We start from the raw sequence: 12,726 nt of genomic DNA on the forward strand, positions 1-12,726 counted from the left end.
CTTGATTTTCTCATCTATGGAATAGGATAATAGTAATAACTACTTCCTAGGGCTGCCATGAGGATTAAGGAAGTTAATACATGTAAGGCTCTTTGAAAAGTATATGGCCAGAGCTCAATAATTGGAAGCCTATTATTATAAATTGCTGTCTTAATATCACTAGTAGCCCCCATTTGTGGTCCAGAAAAAGAAAGTAGAAATGCAGATTTACTCTAGCTTAAAGAGGACTGCTTAGGAATTCGGTGATGAACCTGAAAGAGAAAGTAAGATAGGCTTTTAAAGTTCTCTCGGTGAAGCAGGATATGACCTTGTAAAAAATCCTTCAAACAGTCTCTCAGGAATTGTGCTGATGACTTCATTGGAAGGACAAAAAACCCACACGAAATGCATGAGACCAGAGGCTGCTTTGTGGATTTCAGATGGGCACTGAAGAAGGTCATACATCATCCTGCATCTTTCTCAAGGCCAGAGGAACTAATCAACAATTCAGAACTTGAACTCCCCTGAACACTCAGAACCACTACATCACCCGAATAAAAACCAGTGAAACCAGGGACTTATAAAATGTAGTTAAGTGCCTGATGCCTAGTCTTCCACACCTGGTTGACGTTCCACACACCTTGTGGAAGGTGACCTAATGCAGTTTCTCATTTCATACAGTTCCCTTGTACAAAAAGCAACCTGGAACAGACCTCATAAATCATCAACCTTTTCTATCTTTCTCAAACCTCCATTCCCACAGATCATGTCACTGCACATTAATTTTAAGCACTTATAAGGCTACAAGGTATACATAAGGGTGTACCTGCAGCATTAAGAGCAAAATTAGGAAAATCACCAACAAAGGTGGCTCCACAGTGAACCAATGAAATTAAGTACTTAGATCAGTAAAACATCTGAACAATGACTTACGAGCATCCTGCTAAGAGACTGGCATGCTTCCCAACTCTCAGAGAGAGTGATTGGCATGAAACTGGAACTCTAAACTGATCAATAGGCTGGCCCCAGCCGTTGTGCCCCTCGGTGGTTCTCCAAAGGTTCGAGTGTCCTTCACCAGACCAAGGATGCTTTGGCTTTGGTCCTGGATTACTTCTTCAGGCCAATGCTCTCCCAAGTGCCCCTTTCACAGCTCAGATGCCAGCTCCCTTCTGTGGCCCATCTCTGCTTCCCTGTGAAGATGGATCATACATGATCATACATGATACCCAGTTCCTGAGAGTGGAAGGGAGGGGCAGGATGGCGGCAGAGGAATCATGCCCCGTGACACACAGGCCTTCTCTCCCAAGTGCCTCCTTTTTGTTTTGTTAAAATCAAACACAAATGGAGACCAGACTTGAAAATTCCCTGAGCACAATCAGTTTAGTTATTTACACAAATAAAACTTAATTTGGCTTATTTTGCAAGACAAGCAAGGCTAACTTGACCTGGGTCACTTCTTGCTTCTGCCTCAGGGAAAGTCAAAAGTGAAACTTAATCGTTCCCCCAAATTGATAATGAGGTCACCACTAACCAATTCCCTTTCATTTTAGAAAATTCTAATACTGTAACCAATCACTGTGAAGAACAGACAGTCAATGCCTCCATACTACATAAGCTGCTTTGTAGGAATATACCTGTGAGCCTCATTCCATGTTTTGGTTTGAGTGCTTCTGTCTTGCAAAGTGTCTTTTTTGGTGTCTGCACCATGAACTTAAACTAATATGACTACTTGAGTGATTCATTGGTTTTACTTCTGCTTTTTTCCAAACTTTTGACAGTTCACAGCATCAGAAGTAGCATCAGAAGAAGACCCCCAGTGACTCCAGGGCTGTGAGCAGTCGGGTGCCGGGACCCACAGAGCCCACTGTGCTCACCGCTTTCTCGCGGACCCTGGAGTTTGGGGGTTAAGTCTCTCTTGGATTTGAGCTCTCCTCTCTTTGCATTCTGAGTTCTCCAACCTTATTGTGCACACTTGCTTTCTGTTTCTGTTTGTTGAAGCTTCTTGCTGAGTCACTCTTCTGTCTGTGATGGGAGAAACCTGTGATTCCCGGGGGTTTAGGCAGCGGTAGGATTACTGGGCTCCCCACAGATTATTCGTTTCAAGGAATCTAAAGGCAGAGATGGGGTCCACCCGGTCCAAATCTCCTCCTTCTCACTTAAAGACTCCTGTCTCTTACACGTATACCCACTATGGACCAGGATCTTGTGCTTTTCTGGAAAAACGGGTTGAATGATTTGGAATTGTAGTGGCCACTTTGGGGAAATTTTAACTTAGATAAGTCCACTTTAAGGAACACCCTGGAAAAGAGAAGATCCTCAAACTCTCAGAGACAATGCAATGCATTCTCTGACTGGCATGAAGAAGCCTCTAAAAGACAAAATGACTCCAAAAAAATCTTCTCTAAAAGAATCCTTACAGAATGCCAAAAAAAAAATCTTTCATAAAAAGACTTTGTCCATCTAAGCAGGCTGTCTTAACTTTGTCCACCTGCCAAAAACACAATTTGGATCCAGTTATTCTTTTGAGTTTTGTACCTAAGACATGGCTAAGATTTTCATTTATTTATTTTTGGCTGTGCCGTGTGGCTTGCGGGATATTAGATACCGACCAGGGACTGAACCTGGGCCCTCAGCAGTGAAAGCATGGAGTCCCAAACACTGGACTGCCAGGGAATTCGCAACATGGCTAAAATTTTTAAATGAAGGCTATAAGATCTCTGTTCGTGTCTGTCTATATGTTTATGTGTATGTATATACATATGCATGTATATATATGTATATTATGTATGTGTGATATTTTTTAGAGTTCTATTTAATTGAATTAAAGAAAAACACATGCTTATATAAATTAAATATTCCTAAAATATAAAATATATTCTCAGAAAATATAAAAAAATATATTCTCAGAAATATAAAATCTAACCCAAATGTTTTTCAAGTTCACATGATCTGGGATAATCTTTGATAAATAAAAACTAGTTTAACTCCTAGAGGAAAACATTTGCAGAACACTCTTTGACATAAATCACAGCGATATTTTTTTGGCTCCATCTCTTAAAGAAAATAAAAGAAAAAATAAACAAATGGGACCTGATAAAACTTAAAAGCTTTTGCACAGCAAAGGAAGCCATCGACAAAATGAAAAAACAACCTACTGAATGGGAAAAAATATTTGCAAATGGTATGACTGATAAGGGATTAATATCCAGCATATATAAACAGCTCATACAACTCTATATCAAAAAAAAACTGATTAAAAAATGAGCATAAGAACTGAATAGACATTTTTCTAAAGAGGAAATGCAGATGGCCAACAGACACATGAGAAGATGTTCAACATCACTAATCGTCAGGGAAATTTAAATCAAAACCACAATGAGATATTACCTCATACCTGTCAGAATGGCTATCATCAAAAAGAACACAAGTAACGAGTGTTGGCGAGGATGTGTAGAAAACAAAACCCTCATACATTTGTTGGTGGGAATAGAAATTATTGCAGCAACTCTAGAAAACAGTATGGAGGTTTCTCAAAAAATTAAAAATAGAGCTACTGTATGACCCAGCAACTCCACTCCCGGGCATATATCCAAAAAAGCCAAAAACACTAATTTCAAAAGATACATGCACCCCAATGTTCATAGCAACATGATTTACAATTGGCAAGATATGTAAGCTACCTAAGTGCTCATCAACAGATGAATGGGTAAAGAAGATGTGGTATACATATACAATGGAATACTACTCACCTATAAAAAATGAAGTATTACCACCTGCAACAACATGGATGGACTCGGAGGGCATTATGCTAAGTGAAATAAGTCAGACAGAGTAAGACAAATACTGTATGATATCACTTATATGCAGAATTTTAAAAATACAACAAACTAGTGAATATAACAACAAAAAAAGGAGACTAACAGAACAAACTAGTGGTTACCAGTGGGCAGGGGAGGGGCAACATAGGGGTGGGGAAGTGGGAGGTACAAACTATTAGGTGTAAGATAGACTCAAGGCTGTATTGTACAACCTGGGGGCTACAGTCAATGTTTTGTAATACCTGTAAACGGAAAGGAAACTTTAAAAGTTGTAAAAAAACTAAAAAGATTTTTTTAAATAAAATGAAAGAACAACTAATTTGGGGGAAAAAAACCTAGTTTGTTGGTTTAATAAAAACAGACATGTCTTCAGAAGTGTCAACACTGAATGTAATGCAAACATACAACTTTTCCTACCTGGGTTTGCTTGTCGCATATGCTCACGCTGTCTCTACGTTACAAAATTTGTCAACAAGAAAACTACCTTAAGATGATGTTAAGCTGTTCGATGTCTAATCTAAGCATGATTGTTAAAAACAAGTAATTTAAATAAACAAATAAGATAAAAGTTTATACTAAGTTAAACTAAATAATTGATATTCATTGAATATCTAGATCGTTTCCAAATAAGATAATATACTGAGACATTGATTGCTAAACATGAGTTTATCTACTTTTGGCTTTTCAATTTTTACAGAGAGACAAAAGATATTTGGGTCTATTAATAAATGTCTTACCCATTAAAAATTATACTCTGAAAAACATGGCTCTAAAAAGTATGTTTTCATAATTATGTATTTATAAATTTGCTAATCTACTACTGGATGCTAATATGTGATAGAATGTTCACAACTGCTTGCTTCCTAGTTTTCACAGGAAAGCAAAAGTTACTAATGGTTAAAATTTATAATCAATATGTAAAAACAAAACTATAAGAAACAATTAAGAGTGAATGGAGGGGCTTCCTAGGTGACACAGTGGTTAAGAATCTGCCTGCCAATGCAGAGGACATGGGTTCCATCCCTGCCTCAGGAAGATCCCACATGCCGCGGAGCAACTAAGCCCGCATGCCACAACTATTGAGCCTGCGCTCTAGAGCCCGGGAGCCACAACAATTGAGCCCATGTGCCGCAGTTACTGAAGCCCATGTGCCTAGAGCCTATGTTCCACAACAAGAGAGGCCACAGCAATGAGAAGCCCACACACCGCAACAAAGAGTAGCCCCTGCTCGCCGCAACTAGAGAAAGCCCGTGTGCAGCAACGAAGACCCAACACAGCCAATAAATAAAAATAAATAAACAAATAAATAAATAAATAGAAAAAAAAGAGTGAAGGGAAACAACTTTGCATACAAAGTATGGGAAAAAATGGAATGTCTTTTTGTATGCAGAGTATGCAAGGAATATGGAATACGTTTTGTTAAGGAAAAGGCGAGTAATGCTGTCTGAAATAAAATAACCAGCTGTTCCCGATTAAGAAAGCAGAAGAAAAAGACAAAACCTAAATGGATCCAGAAAGTTACCGGTTGGTGGAAACGAAATTTTATGTTGTGAAGTCAAAACTGGCTAAAATTGAATAGATTTATTATAAGGGTTTTAAAAAACAAGCTTTAATAAGTAGTGTCCTTATGTAAACTAAAACTTATTAGACCACTGGTCTGCTCTCGATAAGCTTCTGCAAGGTTTTTCTTTGCCCTTAAAGTAACCTACCTAGAAAACAAAGGCTCTGTGTTTTACCAAAATAATTTCTGGGGCCTCACATTGTCTTCATCACGTCTTTGGTTAAGAAAACTGAGTTTTCTCTGTTAAAAGAGCTAAGGCTTTTTACAACTATATAACTTTCTCTATTAGGCTTTGAAATCTTTTGTCACTTTGGTTGATTGGATAACTAGGTATTGTTTCACAGTGACCTGTGATCCTATTTGATCAAGTGTTTTAAACCTTTTTGACATTTTGGACAAACTTCCCCAAATCAAACTCTGAATGAGGTCTTTTTGACCTCAAACTAACTTTGGGATTTTCCACAGAGCCCAAGGAAGATCTCAAACGATTTTCTCTCTCTCCTTAGAAAAGAAAAATGTGAATTTATTTAGGTTTATTTGATATGTTAAATTACAGGGGAAACATGGTCAAATAAAAAGTAATGTTTAACCTTCTTAGATTATATTTACATGGTTACATAATAAAAGTGCTCCAGAAATTATACAAAATTCCTAAAAATCTGATATGTCCTAGTATAAGGCTATCAGTCATAATTCCAGTTACTATTTTACAATCTTGTGTATCACAAAAATAACAATTTGCTTCTCAATTGCATCATTTTAGGTGAACTTTCTCTCACCAAATCTTTAACAATGGCTAAGTCTTTTGTCACTCACAGATAGTTGTTTTACTCTCCATTCTTCTCTGAAAACATTTACAATCAACTACAGGCAAAATGCTTCATCTTCAAAGAGATTCTAGGAGAAAATGTAACAAATACTCTAGAATACAGGTTTCTGATAACTTTAAGATCATATTACTGAACAGAGTAAGAATTTCTAAACACTAGTGGAAAACTAAGATTCATAAAGCTGCAAACCCAAGATGAAGCAAAACGAAAATTAATTACAGAAGACTGAATGAACTGATGAAGATGGTTACAATTTTTATGACTTCATTTAAAACACTGCTTGGTTCCTTAATGTTGTGTTTTCCAGATTGAAAGGACCCCTTTTCTTCTCTCTTTAAAAAAAGCTACTTATACCTTACAGCAATTTGATAAAAATATACTTTTGTAAACAAAAGTTGAAACATTTATCTTTTTCTCCCTATTCAATACCTTCAGAATTCAGAAATCCTTATTAAATATTTTTATTTTTCGTGACAATATATGTATTTATATAAGTTCAATAAGAATCTGTTCTCCTTGTAACAGGACACAATTAGCTTTGCTAAGTTCTTAGCTTTGCTTCTTGTCCTAAAGAGACTTTAGGGGCTTCCCTGGTGGCACAGTGGTTAAGAATCCGCCTGCCAATGCAGGGGGACATGGGTTCGATCCCTGAGCCAGGAAGATCCTACATGCCGCAGAGCAACTAAGCCCGTGAGCCAACTACTGAGCCTGCGCTCTAGAGCCTGCGAGCCACAGCCACTGAGCCCACACGGTGCAACTACTGAAGCCCACGCCCCTAGAGCTCGTGCCCTGCAACAAGAGAAGCCACCACAATGAAGAGTAGCCCCCGTTCACCACAACTAAAGAAAGCCCGTGCACAGCAACGAAGACCCAACACAGCCAACAAAAATAAATAAATATTTTTTTAAAAAAGAGACTTTAAAGGTCTAATCTGAGATTCCCTATTACCAAACAATGTTAAAGAACTAAGGTTGACTTTATCAATAAAGCCCCTTGAATATCACCAAAACTTCGGCTGAAATGTCATTTGAGAATATGCATAGAATTACCATTGTTACTATATTAATGCAAATAATAAGACTAGACTGATCTTTTTCTTTTTTTTACAAATTAGTTTCACTGTAAATATCTCTGATAAAAATGGGTAACTATAAAAATTGTATCTCAGTAGAAAACTGTAGCATACCTATTCTCAGATTCTGGTCAAGTTCCTTGTCTTTGGGGCTTTGCTATCTACTTTAAACGTCAGAGAAATTACCCCAGTAAATCATGTATGGACAACCTGACTGTTGCTGTATGGGCCACTCAAGAAAGTTCCGTAGAACATCCGATGACTTCATCAAAGACAGTCAAACTGCAAACCAGGGAAATCCATCAGACTGAGACTGCCATCCTCACTCCATCTGCTAAAGATGCTTTCAACTCAAATATAGAAATTTTCTCAACTAGCTGTCCTCCAAACTCAGAAACTGAATGTGTAATTTGCTGAAAGTATTACTCTCTGTTTTCCTTTTGTTTCCATAGAAATGCCTCTTATTAAATGACGTGATTGCCCACATTGTATATAGGCCTTATTTAGGTGAAAACTCACCTGCAGCACCACCTCCTGAAATAAAACATCCTCATATTCATCCTGTCCTAAGTAATCATGAGAATATGTGATTGCTAATACATCACGTTGTGCTACATAAATCACTCAAAATAGAAATGTAGATTGACTTAGAAAGGTAAAGTCTGAATCGGATTATAACCCATTTGAGTTGTTTCGTTGGTTAAATCTTGGCCTCTGAAAATCTCTGCTCTGGGGAACTCTTCTGTCCTTGGCTATTAGTCTCCTTATAGTCATCATATTAACCTTTCTAGTATGTTGTATCCTCTTAAGGGTTTTAAATACTGTTTGGCAGCCACACACACATCACTGATATCCAACAGGATTAGAAAACTTGAGGAACTCAATGATCTGACCTCCCATGTTTGTGATGACGATGCAGCTGTTGGTAAGAGCAATTTCATGACCCTCCATCGTGACAACTATTGGATACAGCGAATGTGTGATTCTTCAGCCTGGCTATACCAACAACGGTAACCAAGAGTAATGCTATACAAGTTGCGTACACTCCGAGCTTGGTGAGAGAATGACCAACGGTGGGATCTGTTAAAATCAAACACAAATGGAGACTAGACTTGAAAATTCCTTGAGCAGACAAAACCAGTTTAATTATAAAAGCAAAGCTTAATTTAGCTTAATTTGCAAGATGAACAGCGCTAACTTGACCTGGGTCACTTCTTGCTTACGCCTCTGAAAATCATAAACAAGAGACTTCCCTGGTGGCACAGTGGTTAAGAATCTGCCTGCCAATGCAGGGGACAGGGGTTCGATCCCTGGTTAGGGAATAGCCCACATGCCATAGAGCAACTGAGCCTGTGAGGCACAACTACTGAGCCTGTGCTCTAGAGCCCGAGAGCCACAACTATTGAGCCCACATGCCACAACTACTGAAGCCCGAGCACCTAGAACCCATGCTCCACAACAAGCGAAGCCACCACAATGAGGAGCCTGTGCACCGCACTGAAGAGTAGCCCACACTCACTGCAACTAGAGAAAGCCCGCGTGCAGCAACGAAGACCTAACTCAGCCAATAAATAAATAAATACACACATAAATACATAAATAAATTTATTTAAAAAAATCATAAACAAAACTAAAATTGTTCTCCCAAATTGATATGAAGTCATCACAAACCAAGTCCTTTCATTTAAGAAAATTCTAATACTGTAACCAATCACTGTGGAGAACAGACAGTCACCACCTCCATACTACATAAGCTGCTCTATGACAATATACCTCTGAGCCTCATTCCATGTTTTGGTTTGAGTGCTCCTGTCTTGCAAATTATTTTTTTGGTGTGTGCACAATAAACTTATAGTAATTGACTAGTTCAGTGATTCATTGGTGTTTCTTCTGGGGTTTTTTTGCCCCTGAACTTTTGACAGTTCCCTTTACCATACCTAGACCAAGTCTTTTCCCGACTGCTGTCTGGCTGCCCAGTTTCTGAACAAGTGCTGTTCTACCTTTTAGGACTTGCCACCTGCCTATGTTCCTTTTCCTTCCAGCTATGGTATCTGCAAAATTCTCCTCTAATGGCTCTGCAGTAATTGGTCCTCGTGCAGAAAACAGATTGAGAAAATAGTTTTCTTTTAGAAATAGTTCATCAGCAAATAGAAAACCTGTTCTCTCTCTGTAGATAACTAATTTCTAGCTTATTATTCAGATTCTCAAATCAGCTACACTCCCCTTTATATCTTGGATTGGTGCTTGCTTGGTGTGAATTAAAGGCAGATGCGTTAACTAAGTTGAATCATTAGAATCCTTAGTGTGTCTGAATAGTGCTGGATCCGGGAAAAGTTTCTTGGATTCTGAGGATGATTAGTTTTCTGGAAAGAAACAACTCGACAGAAAAGAACAGCAATTTGCCAAAGTAGTCTTGCTTGATAGAAATATTCTCTCTTTTATTGTTCTAACTCTGTATTTACCAAGTGGCATTTTGGCTTATAATATGGTTTTCTGAATGGAGGTACTCACAAGAAAGGATTTTCTTAAGCAAGCAATTAATTTTACTTTAAACCCATTGTGAATACGTTTCTATTCTGGTTTAGAAATGTCTTATGAATTTGTTAATGTGAGTTGGCCTCCAGAGTTTGAGCACCTTCTGGTGAATGATGAAGGAAACCTGCAAAGCTGAGAGCTTAGACTTTGGACCCGGGTAGATTCACTGGGTCCAATCACCCTATCTTATCTAGCTCTCCTCTTCGCCTTCTCACACGCATTGCAGGCAGGACCATGTCTTATGCATTTTTTGCTCCTCATACTACCTGGACTTGTGAATTGTATACACATGAAAAATAGATGAAGTCCCCAGTAATGCCACACCCTAAACAATTAACACTTGAATATATATCTTCCCAGGCATTGCCTCCATATATATGTGTGACATTTTTTACTTAATATATTGTGGGCAGCTGTATACATCACTAGACACAGTTGTCCTCTTGACCTTGTTCCCCCAAACCTGGGGTCTCCACTCCTCATTAATGGCCTCTCCATCCCTCCTGTTTCTCAAGCTGAAATCCTCAGGGTTGCCTTAAACGGCTCAATTTCTCACACACACTACATTCAGTGTACCAGGAAATCCTGATCCCAAAGAGATCCTAAATCTAGCCACTTCTCACCACAGTGGTCTGATCATTTTAAAACACAGGTCAGATCAGATCATTCTTTAGTTCAACTCCTGCTAGGGGTAAACAGCAGCCCCTACCTCCGAATGCTTACTCCTCTCTGACCTTGTCCATGTCTTTCCCCTGGCTCTGGCTGATCTGGCCTCTAGGCAGACCGTGGACACCCCCAGCACTTCCCTGTGCTGCCCCCCAGAAATGCACATGACTGCCCTCTCACCCCCACAAATCTTCACCCAAATGGTACCTCCCTGAAAACCCATTTTAAATCACCCTCAGTCCTCACCTCCAGAATTCCCTGAAACGCCGTGCGCTATTTTCCTCCATGATACCCAGCACTACATTTTATCTATTTTATTAACAGACTTTCTCCTTTGGCTAAATGTAAGCTCCATGAGGGTAGGGATTTTTTGGCCTGCCATTTCCATGTTCTAATCACACGTCTCTGCCTTGGGGGTCCTCTGGTTAAGAACAGTGAGCTAGCCTGGGCATGCCCTGTCCTTGTTATCAAAATCCACAACTGACCAAATGAAACAATGTGGAGAAACCAAAACACTGAATATTCTTGAAATGCTTTTGACATAATGGAAGTAAGCTCCAACAACACATCACAGAACATATTCTGAAAATCAGTTAGGGGTCGGTAGCATGCAAAATTTTATTTCCTGTTGAGTTAAATGATGGATTTACAAAGATAAAGAGATGCTTCTAGGTTTACTTGGGGTGCAAAAAAAATTTGGCACCTTAATGAAATCAAAATGTGTACTGCTCTGAGGGACGTCAGACAGCCAACTGTTGGGTCCTGAAAGCATTCTGTATGATGATAAAAGAGTGAGAAGAAAGAGTAGGTAAGGTCAAAATAACCTACTTTATTAAAACACAACAACAACTAAAAACATGACCATAATTCAAAATTGGGTTGCAGAAACTGAGTATCTCATATGTACCATTTTCTTCTTTGATCTTTTTTGAACAAAAAAACCTGTCTTTTTTCTTTCTACAAAGACATTCATTGTACATTTAGGGTAGATATTATACATTTCTAAAAAGAGAGAAGAGTATCTTGGGAGCTCTGTCTTTTATCCTCTGGCTGTGAAGGAATAGCCCATTTCTTTTAAATTGCAAACAAGTTACTTATGGCTTTCTCTAGTTTTTTCCAGAAAAATATCCAAGTAATTGTCTTCTTTATTTTGTTTTTTCTTCTTATTTATATACCAACCTTAAAAAAGGAGATTGCATTTTCATTTGCTCAGCAAGTATTTACCAAGTGCCTTCCATGGGTCAGGTATTTTATTAGGTAGTAGGGAAGTTACAAGTATGAAAGAAGGCAAGGATTCTGCCCTCAAGGTGTCTAGAGGAGGAGATGGACACAATTAAATAATTACAAATGCAAATGTAATAACTTTCATAACACAAACAAGCTCTAGCAGGCCCAAAATAAGGCATGCATAATCCCACTGAGGAAGCTGGGGAGAGATGAATAGAGGACGTGACATTTAAGATGGTCTTAAAAGAATTCGCCAGGCAGGCAAAGCTAAAAGGGCAACCTGGGCCAAGGGACAACTTGAACAAAGCCATGGAAACACGATTCGATTATGAACGTGTTTTACCAATGAAGAGGACTTCAGTATGGCTGTGGTACTGGGAGAGCTCTTGCACCAGCCTGGAGAGACACTGATATCCTGAACCATAGCAGTAGCAGTTGAGACATCATGAAACAGACGAATTCAAGAAATATTTTGAAAGTGGGAGGTGAAAGCAGAAAGAATGCTTGAGGCATTTCATTCTTGGAAACATAGCTGAGACAGGGCCTGCAAAATACACCTTTCAATGACTAGGAACCCTTTAATTTATTCTACTGAGGAAATTTTTGAAACTGGAGAAGAGTCAGTTCGGGCTTAGTAAAGAAGAAAAATATTATTGCTTAGATAGGATCCATAGATTTTGTTTTAAAAGAGAAGTATGTAAATGAAAGTACATTCTGGCAATCCAATCAATACTGAAACTGAGTAATATAACCAGAAGGGACTGTATTATTTTCAAATTCTATTTCAGTGATTTTTTTCTCCAGTTAAAGTGGCCACAAACCAGAAAATCTAATTAAAGATGGGAGGGGGACTGGGGGGGAGAGGATGAGACTGAAGGTTTACAGGAGATGAAGATTTATGAAAACTCAGCGACAATTAGGATAAAGAAAGAGGTGAGGATAGCTCTTTAATTAAAGGATAACATTCCATTCATTGCTTGATAAAGAGATACGCAGGATTTCTCTTAGGCAGAAAAAGGCTTAACAGCTTCAGATTAT

General features: G+C 38.5%; 1 protein-coding gene across 11 annotated transcripts in view; it reads right to left on the reverse strand.

Moving 5' to 3' along the window:
* Nucleotides 1-12,726, reverse strand: part of TMEM150C (transmembrane protein 150C) — an 89,310-nt gene that overhangs the window by 37,842 nt on the left and 38,742 nt on the right. For 5 of the 11 annotated variants that reach the window (XM_057729378.1, XM_057729375.1, XM_057729371.1 and 2 more), the window contains one exon: nt 913-1,169. The exons of the other annotated variants lie outside the window; for them this stretch is intronic. The gene's annotated coding sequence lies outside the window, so the exon portion shown is untranslated. The remainder of the gene's footprint in view (nt 1-912; nt 1,170-12,726) is intronic. 11 annotated transcript variants of the gene reach the window in all.

Source organism: Hippopotamus amphibius, chromosome 3 (assembly GCF_030028045.1).
Source record: "Hippopotamus amphibius kiboko isolate mHipAmp2 chromosome 3, mHipAmp2.hap2, whole genome shotgun sequence".
Classification (NCBI taxonomy): domain Eukaryota; kingdom Metazoa; phylum Chordata; class Mammalia; order Artiodactyla; family Hippopotamidae; genus Hippopotamus; species Hippopotamus amphibius.